At 38.4% G+C, this 16,430-nt stretch overlaps 2 protein-coding genes across 2 annotated transcripts in view; one reads left to right on the forward strand and one right to left on the reverse strand.

The window, feature by feature from the left end:
- The window catches only part of SPRY3 (sprouty RTK signaling antagonist 3), a 91,028-nt gene extending 81,352 nt beyond the window's left edge, over nt 1–9,676 (reverse strand). Inside the window, exon 1 of the mRNA XM_033119674.1 lies at nt 9,435–9,676. The gene's annotated coding sequence lies outside the window, so the exon portion shown is untranslated. The remainder of the gene's footprint in view (nt 1–9,434) is intronic.
- The window catches only part of TMLHE (trimethyllysine hydroxylase, epsilon), a 61,692-nt gene continuing 54,444 nt past the window's right edge, over nt 9,183–16,430 (forward strand). The window contains 1 exon segment of the mRNA XM_033120431.1: nt 9,183–9,281. The gene's annotated coding sequence lies outside the window, so the exon portion shown is untranslated.

Consider the following 16,430-nt stretch of genomic DNA (forward strand, 5'->3'; position numbering starts at 1 on the left):
ACTCCATTCACCATATTTATCACCATAAACCCACATTTAGACTTATGGATCAGAGTGATGATTTGGGTCCTCAGAAATTGACATTGATTTAAAGACAGTGTCTAGTATTCCCCCAAATGTGTGAATATTTCCTTTTCCTCCAGTGCTGCTACCATGGCGAATGGCCAAAGGTCCCTTTGGAGAAGGTTTGGAATAAAATTACAGTATGTATTTATGGAAATGCTGCATGATCTTTCTTCAAGGGACCTAACCTCCCCTTTAATCACAGAGCTTTGGGTCTGTGAACTTCTTAGGTCATGAAACTGGGTTCTTAAAGGAGCACTGGTGTATCAGTCACACTAGTGCTCCTCATACCAACATATTTCTCAAAGCCTCAGGGAAGGGAATGTTCTCTGGGTCATCATGGGGGATAGAGTGAGTTTTGGGGAAGTGATGATGGTGAATGTAGAAATCACATATGATAAATGCATTCCATCATTCCTATCCCCCTAAGCCTTTGGATTCTTTCTTCTACTGAGATCCAATCCTAGTTATGAGTCTAGTGGCAAAAAGTAGTAGGGGATCTTAAGGAGAATAGCTATCCCCTTGCAAGGCAACCTGGGAAAACAGTTTGACAGTATCTACTAAAGCTGACCATATGCATATCCTATGAGCCAACAATTCTATTCCTAGGCATATGTACCTAACAGAAATGCATGCACATATGTTACAAAAGACATGTACAAGAGTGTTCATGGCAGTAGTATACACCACATTCCCAAACTGGAAACAACTTTAATGCCCATCAACAGTAGAATGCATGAATAAATTGTGGTATACTCACACAATGAAAATCTATACAGCTATGAGGATAAATGAGCTGGTACTGTACACAGTATTAAGGATGAATCTCATAAACTTAATATTGAGGGAGTGAAGACAGAACCAGACATCGTATACTAGTGTGTGTGTGTGTGTGTGTGTTCATTTATATAAAGGGTAAAACTAATTTATATTGATAAATCAGAATACTGGTTATCCTGAGGAAGTCTCCTGGGGTGCTGGTGGCAATGTTCTATTTCTTGACCTAATTTGAGGCTGTATACGAGTAGTTGTGTTCATTTTGTGAATAGCACTGAGTTGTATAATTATAACATGTTCACTTTTCTGTATTTGTGTTACACATAAATTTAAGATTTTGTATAAGCCACAATGAGATATCACTTCACACCTGACAGAATGGATATTACGAAAAAGATAAGAGATAACAAGTGTTGGTGAGGATGTGGAAAAAAAAGGAGCCCTCATGCACGGTTGGTGGGACTGCCAATTGGTGCAGCCTCTGTGGAAAATGGTTTCGAGGTTCCTCAAAAAATTAAAAGTAGAACTATCATATGGACCCAGCAATCCCTCTTCTGGGTATTTATCCGAAGGGGAGGAAAAACACTAATTCAAAAAGGTATCTGCACCTCTGTGTCCAGTGAAGCATTATTTACAACAGTCAAGAAATGGAAATAGTCTAAGTGTCCACTGAGAGATAAAGGGAAAAAGAAAATTTGGTACATGCCTAAAGTGGAATATTATTCAGCCTGAAAGAAGGAAATCTTGCCATTTGTGACAACATGGATGGACCTTGAGGGCATTATGCAAAGTGCAATAAGTCAGACAGAGAAACACAAATACTGTATGATCTCACTTATATGTGGAATCTAAAAAAAAAAAAAAAAACCCACAAAAACAGGCTCACAGATACAGAGAACAGATTGGTGGTTGCCAGAGGCGGGGGTGTGGGAGTGGGTAAAATGGGTCAAAAGATATAAACTTCCAGTTATAAGATAAATAAATCCTGGGGATGTAATGTACAGCATAGTGACTACAGTTAATAATACTGTATTGTATATTTGAAAGTTGCTAAAAGAGCAGATCTTAAAAGTTCTCATCACAAGAAAACAAATTTGTAACTATGTATAGGTGATAAATGAAAACTAGACTTATTGTAGTACTCATTTCACAATATATACAAACATGGAATCATTACACTGTACACTTGAAACTAATATAATGTTATGTCAATTATACCTCAATAAAACTCAATTTTTGAAAAAAGAAGGAACCAAAGGAAGAGTAAAAAAAAAAATATTTTCTAAAAGTCAGGGATGCCTGTTCTGGCTTCTGATGGAAGATCTTTGGGGTAGAATAATCATGAAGCTTTGGCTTCCCACCAAATATTAATGACATCTCCCGTTACTTTGAGATGAGGAACTGAACTGAGGGAGAACTTGCTTATATGATCATTTTTGGCTTAAAAACAAAACATTAAAAACATGCCCACAATGCAAAAGAATGAAGTTGGATGCCTACATCACACCACATACAAAAATTAACTCAAAATGGACCAAAGATCTAAATGTAAGAGCTAAAACTATAAAATCCTTAGAAGAAAACATAGGTACCAATCTTCATGACTTTGGTTGAGGCAATAGTTTCATAAATATGAAAAACAAAAGCACAAACAACAAAAGAAACAAACTAGGCATCATCAAAATTAAAACGTTGGTGCTTCCAAGGACACCATCAAGACTGTGAAAAGAGTACTCTCAGAATGGGACAACATTTTTGCTAATCATACATCTACTAAAATCTTGTATCCAGAATATGTAAAGCATTCTTACAGCTCAATAATAAAATGACAAATAACCCAATTTTAAAATGGGCAAAGGATTTGAATAGAAATTTCTCCAAAGAAGATTTACAAATAGCCAATAAGCACGTAAAAGATCTCAACATTATTAGTCCTTGGGGAACTGCAAATCCAAACCACAATGTGATACCACTTTGCCCCTACTAGGATGGCCATAATTTAAAAAAAAAATAGTAATAACAAGTGTTGGCAAGGATGTGAAGAAATTGGAACCTTCATACATTGCTAGTGAGAATGTAAAATGGTGCAGCTGCTGTAGAAAACAGTCTGGCAGTTCCTCAAATGGTTAAACAGTGTTTCCACATGGCTCAGAAATTCCACTATTAGAGAAATGAGAACATATCTCCACATAAAAACTTGTACCCACATGTTCATAGCAGCATTATTCACAAAAGCCAAAAAGTGGAAACAACATAAATGTCCATCAACTGACAAATGGATAAACAAAATGTGGTTGTATTCATACAATAGAACATTATTCAGTCATATAAAGAAATGAAGTATTGATACGTGCTACAACATGAATTGACCTTAAAAACATTAAGCTAAGTGAAATAATCCAGTCACAAGGACCACACATTGTATGATTTGATTTATACAAAATAATCAGTATAGGCAAATCAATAGAGACAGAAAGTGGATTAGTGGTTGCCAGTAGTGGGGTTGGGGGTTGGGAAATCATGGCTATGGGGTGTGGGGTTTCTTTCTGGGGTAATGAAAATGTTCTAAACTTGATTGCGATGGTCGATGCACAACTCTGTGAATATACTAAAAGTCATTGAATAGTATACTTTAAGTATTAAGTGTGTGAACTGTATGTGAATTATATCTCAATAGATGTTTTTAAAACATGCCCACAAACAATCAGCAAAATTGAGACTCTGGAAAAATACAGATAAACATCCATCAACAAACAAATGGGAAGAAAAAATTAAAACAGGAGAGAGAGAGAGAGAAAAGAAATCTATATTCAAAGAAATTTAAAAGACAAACTGACCAATTTCAAATTCTGGATATTATTGGGGTCAAATCAAGCAAACTAAAAAAGAGAACACATTCATCAAATGTATGAGACAATTGGAAATTAGGATACTGACTGACTATTCGATGATATTAAGGATTATGTTGTTTGACGTGATAATGGTATTGTGGTTATGTCAAATAAAAAGTTCTCATATTTAATAGCTACATACTGAAAAATTTACAGATGAAATGATAAAATATAAGAGACTTGCTTCAAAATATCTACATGTAACAAAACTTAGCATGAATGGAATAGTTGAAGCTGGGTGAAAGGACAATGGGGATCCTTATAACATTCTTTCTGCTTTGGTGCAGGTTTGAAAGTTTCCATTAATAAAAATTTTTTAAATAGGAAAATGCTGGAAACTGGATATGATGCCCCTACATCCCTAGAGAGGCTGACTTTATAATGGGGACCACCCACCTTCACTTTGGGGGTGGCCTTTGACTGCTGAGACTTTGTAGTAAAAGTATGGGCAGAGCACGGACAGGGCAGGGGTCTGTTACACTGAGACCCCTGTTGGAGAGGTCCCGCTCTCAGATGTACAGATGCTGTGGGATAAGATGGGGTATAAATGAAGAGCACCCTGAGTACTTGGAATGCTCTGGAATTCCAGAGACCCTGAGTCTCTTGCTCACAAAGTCAGTGATACTGGAGAAGTTGGGCCCAGCATACTGGTAATACCCTATGAAGTCCAAGTAAATCTGTGGCTATACTGGAAGGGGAGGACCTTGGCTGACATCAGCCTGACTCCTGAGTGGACAGGATACCATTTGGGAACTTGGCCTCCAGACTCTTGAAGACACAATTTTTCCAGTTGGCATGTGATGGTACTCCAACTCATTTTATGAGAAACAGTTGAAGCAATAGGGAATATTTAATCTAGGGAAGACTCATGGAAGTTGGGAAGTGGCAAAACAAAGGAAAATCCAAGAAGGGTTAAAGTAGGCAATGCATGGGGACGAGGATCAAAACCTAGATTTGTCAGACTCCAGTGTCTTTGCCTTACCAGCAGTAAAACTGGAAAGAAAGTAGTAAGTAATAAGAGAAAAATTAATATGATTTGGTGACTAGAATATATCTTTTCATTGTTTTATGCATTTCTTGACTCAAATCCAAAATGGATTCAAAGCCATTTATAATGCAGTGCACACATGGAATAAATCTTCTCAAATAAGGTTAAAAACTATTTAGAATCACATAATATAAGAATAACTAAACTGACAATGATTGTGTTTGATCACAAAATACTCTTACATTCATGCTGTCTTTGTGAGCAGCCATAATAATTGCCAGATTGACATAGAAGGGGCAGCCATCAATATTATTGACTTCAGGAAGTTCCTGTTGCATTAGTAGCAGTGGTATTCATAGTGTTTTGTGATATGAAAAGAGGTTTCCTCACCACACCAGTGGCGCAGTGAATTTTTGATTGTTGGACCTGGAATCTTAGCCCCATGCCTGGTTCTCCGTACCTCATGATGATTCTGTGAGCTACCAACTAGCCTTTCTTTCAACTTAATGTTTTTCAAGGTGTATTTTATACACAGTTAAGTGTATAAATCTTAACTGTACAGATCAATGAGTTTTCACAAATGTAGACACTGCGTAGCCAACATCACAATCAAGACATATAACACTGTCATCATTCCAAAGTCTACTGAGTTTGTGCTGAATCATATGTCTGTTGAGAGTCAGAAATGTTCACATCCTGTTCATATCCTCAGACACAAATTAATACACTTTCAACTTTTAACAAATTTTGTCCATCAGTAGATGAGGAAAATATTGCATGGGCTAAATGATTTCTTTAAAATTTTAGCATTTATTTGTTTCTGTACAGAGTATGTAGCAGAATTGTCATAGACCAAAGCCTCTGCCAAGTTCAACATTGTACTGTGTCCAGAAGATTTATTTTCTGGCTAAAAGTCACTTTTAGTTACATAAGTTACATAATCAAAGCTAATTTTATTATAAATCTTCATTTCTTTCTCTGTTTCCTGCATTTTTTACCGTTTCAAAGATCACTAGTAGTTGGCTCTTTTAGTATCATTTTGACAAATCAAAATTCAAAATTACAGGGTAGCTGGTTAGCTCAGTTGGTTAGAGCGCGATGCTCTTAACAACAAGGTTGCCTGTTCAATCCCCACATGGGTCACTGTGAGCTATGCCCTCCACAACTAGATTGAAACAACTACTTGACTTGGAGCTGATGGGTCTGGGAAAAACACACTTAAAAAAAAAAGTTAAAAAACAACAACAGCAACGAACAAACAAAAAACCTTGAAAAAAATTCAAAATTACAACAACACAGTTTTTTTTTCTATTTTTTTTACAACACAGTTTTAATCACTTTTCACCAAACTCTTAAGGTTATAAACAAGATTAGAGAGCATGAAATCTTCATTAATATGCTGATAAAACCAAGATGTAGATGTTGGTCAAAGATGATGGCTCCCACACATCATTCATATACAATAGTCCACACAAGAGATGGTGGTAATTTGGTCTAGGGCAGGGGTTGCCAAATTATAAGCCCTTAGGCCAAATTCTGCCACCTGCCTGTTTTTGTAAATAGAGTTTTATTGGAACACATCCAGACTGATCATTTCAGTATTGTCTGTGGCTGCTTTTGCTCAGTGAAGGCAGAATTGAGTAGTGGCAAACAGAGACTGTATGTGCCCTACAAACCTGAAATATTTACTCTCTGACCCTTTACAGAAAAAAATAGCCAACCCTTGGCCTCTAGTGTTATCATTGCAGGTGGAGACTAATTTTATTATAGATGAGCAGGTTATATTATTGGAAGCAGAGCAGGAACAAGTCTGGTGTGTTCTGGAAACACAGGAAGGCCATACGTGAACCTAGATACTATCATTTCCCCCCCGATTTTGTAGCACATTTGTACCTATTGCTTTTAATTTGGACATCAATTCACTCATTCAAAGACTATTCTTTAAGTTCTCACTCTGTGCCAGCACTTTCAGCTCCTTCACACATATACAAACACACAAAAATCATAATAAGGGAAACCAACCAGTAAACAATGACAACACAGAATAGTAAGTACTAACTAAAAACGAGGGGGAAAGGATGCAACTGATGCAAAGAAGAGGCAATAAATTTTTGTCTCCCCATCACTCAATACGTGTCTCATATTCCATGTAACCCTCCTCCAATTATATTTCAATCACATCTTCCCTGGTTGGTCATGCCTCCCCTGCTTCAGTCACTAAAATGCATCATCGATCATCATAATAGCAATAATCACCACCATAGCAGCTAATACTCATTGAGCATTTACTGTGTGACAGCTACAGCTAGGTACTTTACACATATTGTCTCATTTAATTATCACAACCCTGTGATATAGATACCATTATGATGCTCAGTTGTACAATAGGAAATTGAACGTCAGAGAAGTGAAGTCCTTTGCTCAAGGTCTCATATGTGCTCCACAAAGTAGCACTCAGGGCATCTACTATTTTCTCCCTTCTCTGTTCTGGCTCGCGGCTGCTACCTAATGTGAAGCTCATTGCTGTCTGCTGGCATCACCTACCAAAGGCGCCCATACCAACCAATGTCTACTCCAAAGTCCTCTGTCTAGAGCATTAATATTCAAGTCCAGGGTATTGGTTCTTGAAGCTCTTAGTATGGCTTCTCAGAGATGCTAAATATCAGGGAACAATGAACATAGTTTGTGAAAGAGGTCTTTAGTTTTTACTTGTGCTTTTCTTACAGTCCCTGCCCTTCCGTCTGCGACCAGATTACCTAGGTTTGCATCTCAGCCCTAAAACTTAAGTGCTGTGTGATCCTGGCAAAAGTGCTGAACTTCTCCATGCCCTACTTTCATTATTCTTAAAGCTGGAATAATAATATTATCTACCTTAAGTGTTTGTTATAAAACAACCCAGCGTTTGGTATGCAGTGCAGGTTTAATAAATGTTAGTTACAATTACTAAGAAAACTGGCTTCTTTTTCCTACTCTTAAACAGGCTTTATCTATCAACCTCTTGCCTCTTTCTGTACTTCTCATCTGTTCATTTTACCTTACCTTTGTTGATCTTAGTCATTCTAATTGCTACTGTCAAGCTCCTTCCTATGACGGGAACTTTTTTTTTTAATTAAAGTTATTGGGATGACAATTGTTAGTAAAGTTACATAGACTTCAGGTGTACAGTTCTGTACTACATCATATACATATCACATTGTGCTATCATGGGAACTTTCATCATGCTAGTCACTCTGTCTGGAATGTTTCTTTTCCTGTTTGCCTGGCCAATTCTTGTTTGTTCTTTACACTCCATAAGGGCAAGGACTCCATCTGGATTTTGCTTACCATTTTACACCCAGGGCTTAATACGGTACTTGGTGTACAGTAGAAACACATTAACGTTTGTTGCATGAATACTAACCTGAGTCTAGAATTTTACCTTGTTCAGTTATTCCTCTGTATATCAATTCACACCCTAGCTATACCCCCCTTTTTTCTGTCTACTCACTGATTCTAGACCATTTTCAACAAATATTCAAATAAACAAATACTATATTAGGTTCTATGCTAGGGTCTCAGAAAATAAATTTGAAACATACAAATTTTCTGCTCTCAAGAAGCTACTTGTTCATTGGAGGACACAGGCATCTAAAGATGGAAATTAAAATCCACAGTGGTGTTGTATATTTGAGGCCTATACTGGTTTCATTGGGCATAATGGATCCATGGAAAATGAGAATATCAATTTATTTGGGAAAGACAGGAAAGGATTCACAGATGAGGTAATATGTAAACTGAGTCAAAAACAAAGAGTAGCAGTTTACCAAATAGACAAGTAGGGGCAGAGCGTCTGGTGGAAAGAATTCCAGGGCAAAGGTATGAAACCTTTTTCTTTTTGTTGATCCTTACTTTTACAAACTGTTTCTTTATTACCCTTTTGACATTAGACTAATATTTTTCATCTCTAATAACTACACTACTGCTCAGTTTCCCACTTTTCAATGTTTATACATTATATATGTTGTTTATTCTGGTTCCCAATTTTTTCCTCTGCTCTGGGTTTCCATTGCACATACTAATTTAGCACCCTTTTTGGTACTCCTTTGTAATATATGGAAGAAGTTTAGTTCCAGCAAACCTTGATAAGCCGCCATAAATAGGAGCGTAGTGGCGAGACTCTGGAGCAGCATTGAAAAGGCAACAGGACGACTCGGGCTTTGCACGCACTGTGGTTTTAGGGGTCCGCCTGTTCTCTCTGCGCCTGTGACTTCAAATCTGTGACGTGAAGGCGATTTGTCGACTAGAGCGCCCCATTCCGATCCTTCTGGATCAGAGGCTATAAGACGCCTCCGCATCAGGCCAAGTCCAAGGCGCGCGAGGTGCCCACCCTGCACGGCCGGAAGGAGAGGGGCGGGGCCTGTAGGCTCGTCGCTGGGCCCGAACAGGCTGGGGGAAGGGAGCGCGGGGCGGACAGTTTCTGGAGAAAAGCAAAGGGCGCGTGCAAGCTTGCCTCCTGAGGCTCTCCTTCCTTGCAATTCCTTCCGCTTTGCTGAGTTGGGAGCCGCAACCTCCAGCACAGACAGGTAGGTCCTGCCTCACGGATCGGGGAAGGGGTTTCCTGGGGGGGGAGGGGGTGCAAGGGATGGGATTTGCCCAGGCGCTCGCTTTCAGGCCTGGCGCAGTGGGGGGAGGCAGTTCCCAGCCCAGCTGCTCGGCCCCGAGGCGGTGTTACTCACCTTAACCCCGGCTGCAAGGCTTTCGTCATGGTTGTGCCAGTTGCGCGGCTAAGAGTCCGCCCGGAGATCAGCGCGGGGCCAGATGGGCCTAGCGCTCCAAAAGAGCTGGAAGAGCTGGAGCAGGCTCGCGTTGGGACTGACGCCCAGTATTTATTGTTTCAAACTCGAACGGACTTCCCAGTCCTGGGTCTGTCACTGACTGGGTGTCTAGCTTTCAGCGAGTCCCTGCCCTCTCCCTGCTTCACTTTGCTCGGCAGTGGAGTGGAAGGTAGAACTCGGCTGTCTGCAAGACCCTGCAGCATTGACTTTCTTTCGTTCTAATATCCACGAATGTTCCCTGCCCAGAGTTTACCCTTTGTCTACCCGTCCTGAGCAACGATGCCTAGCAAGAGTCGGGAGTGGCAGGGCTGGGCATCAGAGCAGCTGGGCGAGGAAATTCTGTCTCTGTTCTGAAAATAACTCTGAAAAGTCTTTTTAATACTAATGACTGCCCCGAAAACTGGAAACAACATTCATTCAATGCTTAGTTGAATGTCAACTCTGAAGAGTGCTCTTGTGAATGCTTTACTATTAATTATTTTAACCAGATGACTGTTGACCAAACTGTTTTGTGTTCAATGAACACAATACACTGCTTAGCAAGTCTCATAATAAAAGACTTGAGTGATTTAACTGTCTAGACCCAATCGCTGAAAGAACCTTGAGCTCTCATATGTAAGGACACTTCCACAATCCGTTACCATACAGCAGTTTTTAGAGTTGCTTCTTAGCTTGGTATTGCCCTTTCAGGAAACACTGGAGTAGAAATTACATACACTTTATTTTACACGAAATTAACTATAAAGGCAAAGAAGACTTATAAATACCATGGACCAACATTGTAGTGTCATTCCATTTCCTCCACATTTGGAACTGGTGATAATAATGACAACCATATATTATGCAAAACAGTGTAATCTTCACAACACTGAGAGGTGAATTTTATTGATCACCATACTTAAAGAGATTATACTTTCTCTCATAACCAGTATGATGAAGGGAATGTTTGCAGGGTTGGTGGAGATTGGGGCTGTCTTTTGGGTGCTCCACCTCATTTTTTAGTATTTCTGGGAAGTGTGGACTGGCACGGATCACTTCCCTATTTTGGCATCTGCGTTAGGAACCACAGGCAGTTGTGTTTCTCTGCTTGTCAACCCTGGGAACAGCAGTGAAATATCCAAGCTGATCTCCCGGTGACTGCAGTCTTTCTGGCAGCTTAGCTGTGTTTTCTGCTGCCAGGAAGCGGGAGGGGGGCCCAGATTAACAAACCTCTTTCGTGGGAAGAGTCTTTCTCATTGGAGCCAAAGTGCACACAGGTCCACTAGTTGGGTACCTGTGACCCTCTTTCTACAACACCAGCTGTCCCCCGTGCTCAGATGGGCTGTACATGCACCTGCCCCTGACCTCATGTACAGAATGTACAGGGTAAGAGGCTCTTGGCAAAACCCCGCCTGTGCCACACCTGCAGGTTCTAGACAAGGAGTGGCTGACATGAAGATGGGCGTTCTTCAGGACCTGGGGCCTGATGATTTCCCACATGGCAGAAAGTGAGAGGGAAATTCTGGGAGACACCTGCTGAGCCAGCCCTGAGTGTGACTTTAGGACTGCCTGTTTGGCAGGACCTGGAAATGCTTTGGTCATGTTTTTCCTCTGTTCATTCATTCTTTCCCTCCAAAGTCAATCAATGAAGCTCACTCTGTGCCAGGATGCTGATCCACTCACTGGGATCAGCAGCACGGGGGACAGTAAATTTGGGAGGACAACAGGAATTCAACTCTAAGTCCGCTGGGTCCCACGCATCCTTATTTCCCCATTCCCTGTACTAATCGGCGCAAACTCTTGTCACTTCTGCATCCTGAATAGTTTTTAAACCTATCCAACTTCTGTTTGCCGCCTCCACTGCTACTCCAAAGTTCAAGCCAACAACGTTCTATTTTATTGACTTTTTACTTCTTATTTTAAAAGACCCAAATCGTTGCTTGCCCCTCAGCCCTCATGGAAAAACCACCACTCCTACTATCACCACAGCAACAACACACAACAACATACAACAGCCCAATGAGCTCTGAATGACCCCTAATAAACTGTCTAAGAGTTGAACTTTCCTTTTTTTCCTCTGCTTTCCAGGGTGTTTTTAAAAGTTTGTATTGAGATATATTTTACGTAGCATAGAATTGACTCATTTTAAGTGTTTACTTCAAGGATTTTTAGTAAATCCTACATTCCAGTTTTAGACGTTTCCATTACCTCAATGACATGTCTCTCTTACCCATTTGTAGTTCATCCTCGTTACCACCCCAGCCCCTGGTCACTTCTAATCTGCTTTCTGTGCCTATGGATTTGCCTATTCTGGACATTTCACATAAATGGTACGACACAGCATGTGGTCTTTTGTGACTTCTTTTACTTATCATGATGTTTTCAAGGTTTTTCCATGTTGTGTGTATCAGTGCCTCATTACTTTTGATGGCTGAGTAATGTTCCACTGTATATACTACCTTTTGTTTATCCATCTATCATTTGATGCATATTTGTGTTGTTTCCATCTTTTGGCTGCTGTGATTAGTGCTTCTATGAACATTTGTGTGCAAGTTTTTGTTTGAACACTCATTTTCAGTGCTTTTGAGTGTATATCCAGGAGTTGGGTTGCTGGGTCATGTTGTATCTACATGTTTAATCTTTCCCAAATTGTTTTCCAAAGGGGCCGCTCAATTTTACACTTATTATATTTACGTGTACTAACAACAACATATGAAAGTTCTTATTTCTCCACATCCCCACCTACAATTATTTTTCTTTTTTAAAAAGATTATAGCTACCTTTGTGGATGTGAGGTAATATCTCATTATGGCTTGAATTTTCATTTCCCTAATCATTAATTAATTATATTGAACATATTTTCATCTGGTTGTTGGCCATTTGTATATGTTTTTTAGAGAAGTGTCTATTAAATATTTATGCCCATTATTCAATTAGGTTCTTTCTCTTTTTGTTATTGAAATGTAAGATTTCTCTATATACTTTGGATACAAGTCCTTTATCAGGTATATGATCTTAAAATATTTTCCTAGTCTGTGGCTTGTCTTTTAATTTGGGGTTTTTGTTTATTGAGGTAATATGAGTTTATGACATTATTTATGTTGCAGGTGTACAACATTGTAATTCGATATCTGTATATACTATAGTGTGCTCATCACCAAAGTCTAGTTTGCATCCATCACCATACACTTGACTCCCTTTACTCATTTTGCCCTCCTCCCACCTTCCTTCCCCACTGGTAACCACCATTCTGTTGTCCATGTGATATTGTTTTGTTTTTTTTTTGTGTACAGTACATAATATTTGATAATGATAATAAACAACTACTGTGTTTCCCTGAAAATAAGACCTAGCGGGACAATCAACTCTAATGCGTCTTTTGAAGCAAAAAATTAATATAAGACCCGGTCTTATTTTACTGTAATATAAGACCGGGTCTTATATAATATAATATAATAAAATATAATATAATATCATACCCGGTCTTATATTAATTTTTGCTCCAAAAGACGCATTCGAGCTGATTGTCCGGCTAGGGCTTATTTTCGGGGAAACACGGTATGTTACTGGTTTATGTGTTTATTATATTATACTTTTAATCCGTATTTTAGAGTGTACCCTTTCTACTTATAAAAAAAAAATTGCTGTAAAACAGCATGCCCTATTGTGCTGGCAGCAGCCTCATACATCTCCTATTTACTGTGTCTCTTGGTTGCATCATTTTGTCTTATGCTTGATTTAACCTTGTGTTGTTTTATACAGTAACATGCTTTACAGGCTTGTAGCCTAGGAGCAGTTGGCTGTACCACGTAGGTTTGTGCAAGTACACTTTATGATGTTCGCACAACAATGAAATCACCTAATGACATTTCTCAGAACGTATCCTCATTGTTGAACAGTGCATGACTAAAGTTTTCATACTTTTTGGATAAGTACCTGAAAATGGAATAGCTGTATCATATGGTTGTTCTAGTTTTAATTTTTTTATGAACCTCCATACTGTTTTCCATAGTGGCTACGTGAATTTACAATCCCACCAACAGTGAATGAGGATTCCTTTTTCTCCATATCCTCTCCAACACTCATTATTGTCTTTTCGATAATAGTCATTCTAACAGGTGTGAGGTTATATCTCATTGTAGTTTTGATTGGCATTTCCCTAATAATTAGTGATGTTGACCATCTTTTCATGTGCCTGTTGTCCATCTGTATGTCTTCCTTGGAAAAATGTCTATTTAGATCCTCTATCCATTTTTTAATCAATTGTTTTTTGTTTTTTTGTTATTTTTATTTTTGAGTTGTACTACTTCTTTATATATTTTATATATTAACCCCTTATCAGAAATATCATTTGCAAATACCTTCTACCATTCATTTGGTAGCGTTTTCATTTTGTTGATGGTTTCCTTTGCTGGGCAGAAGCTTTTGAATTTAATGTGGTCCCATTTGTTTATCTTTGATTTTGTTTCTCTTATTGTTAGCGTCAAATCCACCAAAACCCTTCTAAGGCTGATGTCCGGGAGCTTAGCACCTATGTTTTCTTCTATGCATTTTATGGTTTCAGGGTTTACATTCAGAATGTTAAGCTAGTTTGAGTTCATATTTGTGAATGGTGTAAGAAAGTGGTCTAGTTTCATTCTTTTACATGTGGCTGTTCTGTTTTCTTAACATTAATTGAAGAGATTTTCCTTTCTCTATTGTATGTTCTTGATTCCTTTGTCATAAATTGTTGTCCATATATGTGTGGGGTTATTTCTGAGCTTTTAATTCTGTCCCATTGGTCTGTCTGATTTTCTGCCAATATGATACTATTTTGATTACTGTAGATTGAAAAGTGTGTGTGTGTGTGTGTGTGTGTGTGTGTGTGTGTAGTTTGAAATCAGCGAGTGTGATACTTCTGAATTTGTTCTTTTTCTCAGGATTACTTTGGCTATTTGGGGTATTTTCTGGATCCATACAAACTTTAGGAGTTTTATTCTATTTCTGTGAAAAATACTATTGAGATTTTGATAGGGATTCCATTGAATCTGAAGATGGCTTTAGGTAATATGGACATTTTAACAATGTTAATTCTTTCAATACATGAACTCAAAATATCTTTCCATTTCTTTGTGTCGTCTTCAATTTTGTTCAACAGTGTCTTCTAGCTTTCATCGTACAGGTCTTTCACCTCCCTGGTTAAATTTATTCCCAGGTATTTTATTCTTTTTGTTGTGATTGTAAATGGGATTGTTTTCTTCATCTCATTTTCTGATAGTTTGTTGTTAGTGTATAGAGACACAGCAGATTTTTGTATATTGATTTTGTATCCTGCAACTTTACTGTATTTGTTTATTATTTCCAATAGTTTTTTTTTCCCCCTACTTGTTCTGGCTATGACTTCCAGTACTATGTTGAATAACAGTGTCATGTGGGCATTATTGTCTTGTTTTTGACCTTAGAGAAAAAGCTTTCTTTTCTTCACCATTGAGTATGATGTTACCCATGGGTTTGTCATATGTGGCCTTTAGTATGCTGAGGTTCTTTTCTTCTATACCAGTTTTTTTAAATTAAAGTTTATTGGGGTGACATTGATTAGTAAAATTACATAGATTTCAGGTGTACAATTCTGTAATACATCATCTATATATCACATTGTGGGTTCACCACCCAGAGCCAGTTCTTTTTCCATCACCATATATTTGATCGCCTTTACCCTCATCTTCTATACCAATTTTATTGAGACATTTTTATCAAGGATGGGAAGGTAGAGGTCTGTCAAGTCATTGCAGTGGCCCAAACATGTAACTTGAACCTGATTGTTCTGGATGTCCTAAAACCCTTGGGATATAAGAAGACAAGTGAAAATGAGCTGGAAGGAATTGGCATTTTTTTGAACAGCAACAGCAAACCCCCTAACATTGGCTTTAAGCAGAAGAATAAGGGAGGCAGTAATGTTATGACCACTTGCTTTTAGATATAATCTATTTCTTTGAACAAACTGTTACCTGTTAGATTCATTAAGAATAAGAAAAATAAAAGTTTTTATAGATATAGATATAATGGTATTTCTCGACTCTCAATTCTGTTGCATTGATCTATATGTCTATCTTTATGCCAATACCATACTGTCTTGATTACTGTGGTTTTATAATAAGCTTTGAAATTGTAAAGTATAAGTCCTCTAATTTTGTTTTTCGAAATTTCTGTATACATTTTACAAACACCTTGTCTACGTCTGCAAAAACAAACATGCTTTGTTTGTCTGTTTATTTTTAAAAATTTTTTATTGGGGAATATTGGGGAACAGTATGTTTCTCCAGGGCCCATCAGCTCCAAGTTATTGTCTTGCAATCTAGCTGTGGAGGGTGCAGCTCAGCTCCAAGTCCAGTCGCTGTTTTCAGTCTTTAGTTGCAGGGGGCGCAGCCCATCATCCCATGCAGGAATTGAACCTGAAACCTTGTTGTTCAGAGCTTGCACTCTAACCAACTGAGCCATCTGGCCACCCAAAATGCAACTGTTTTAAGTTCATTTTCAGGTTGTTCATTGATGATATGTAGAAATACAAGTACATCCTTCATATGGGTCTTACATCCTGCAACATTGCTGAACTCAACTTAGTTTCAGTGGTGTGTGTGCATGTGTGTGTGTGTTCCTTAGGTATTTTTTACATATAGAATCAAGTCATTTGCAACTAAAACTAGTTTAATTCTTCCATTCCAATCTGGATGGCTTTTATTTCTTTTTCTCACCAGATTGCACTGGAGAGAACGTCCAGTACCATGTTGAATATGAATGGTAAAACTAGACATCTGATTATAGGGGGAAAGCATTCAGTTTTTCACCATTACACATTGTTAGGTGTAGGTTTTTCATACCGTGTTCCCCCAATATTAGACCTAGCCGGACAATCAGCTCTAATGCGTCTTTTGGAGCAAA

This window comes from Rhinolophus ferrumequinum, chromosome X (genome assembly GCF_004115265.2).
Source record: "Rhinolophus ferrumequinum isolate MPI-CBG mRhiFer1 chromosome X, mRhiFer1_v1.p, whole genome shotgun sequence".
NCBI lineage: Eukaryota > Metazoa > Chordata > Mammalia > Chiroptera > Rhinolophidae > Rhinolophus > Rhinolophus ferrumequinum.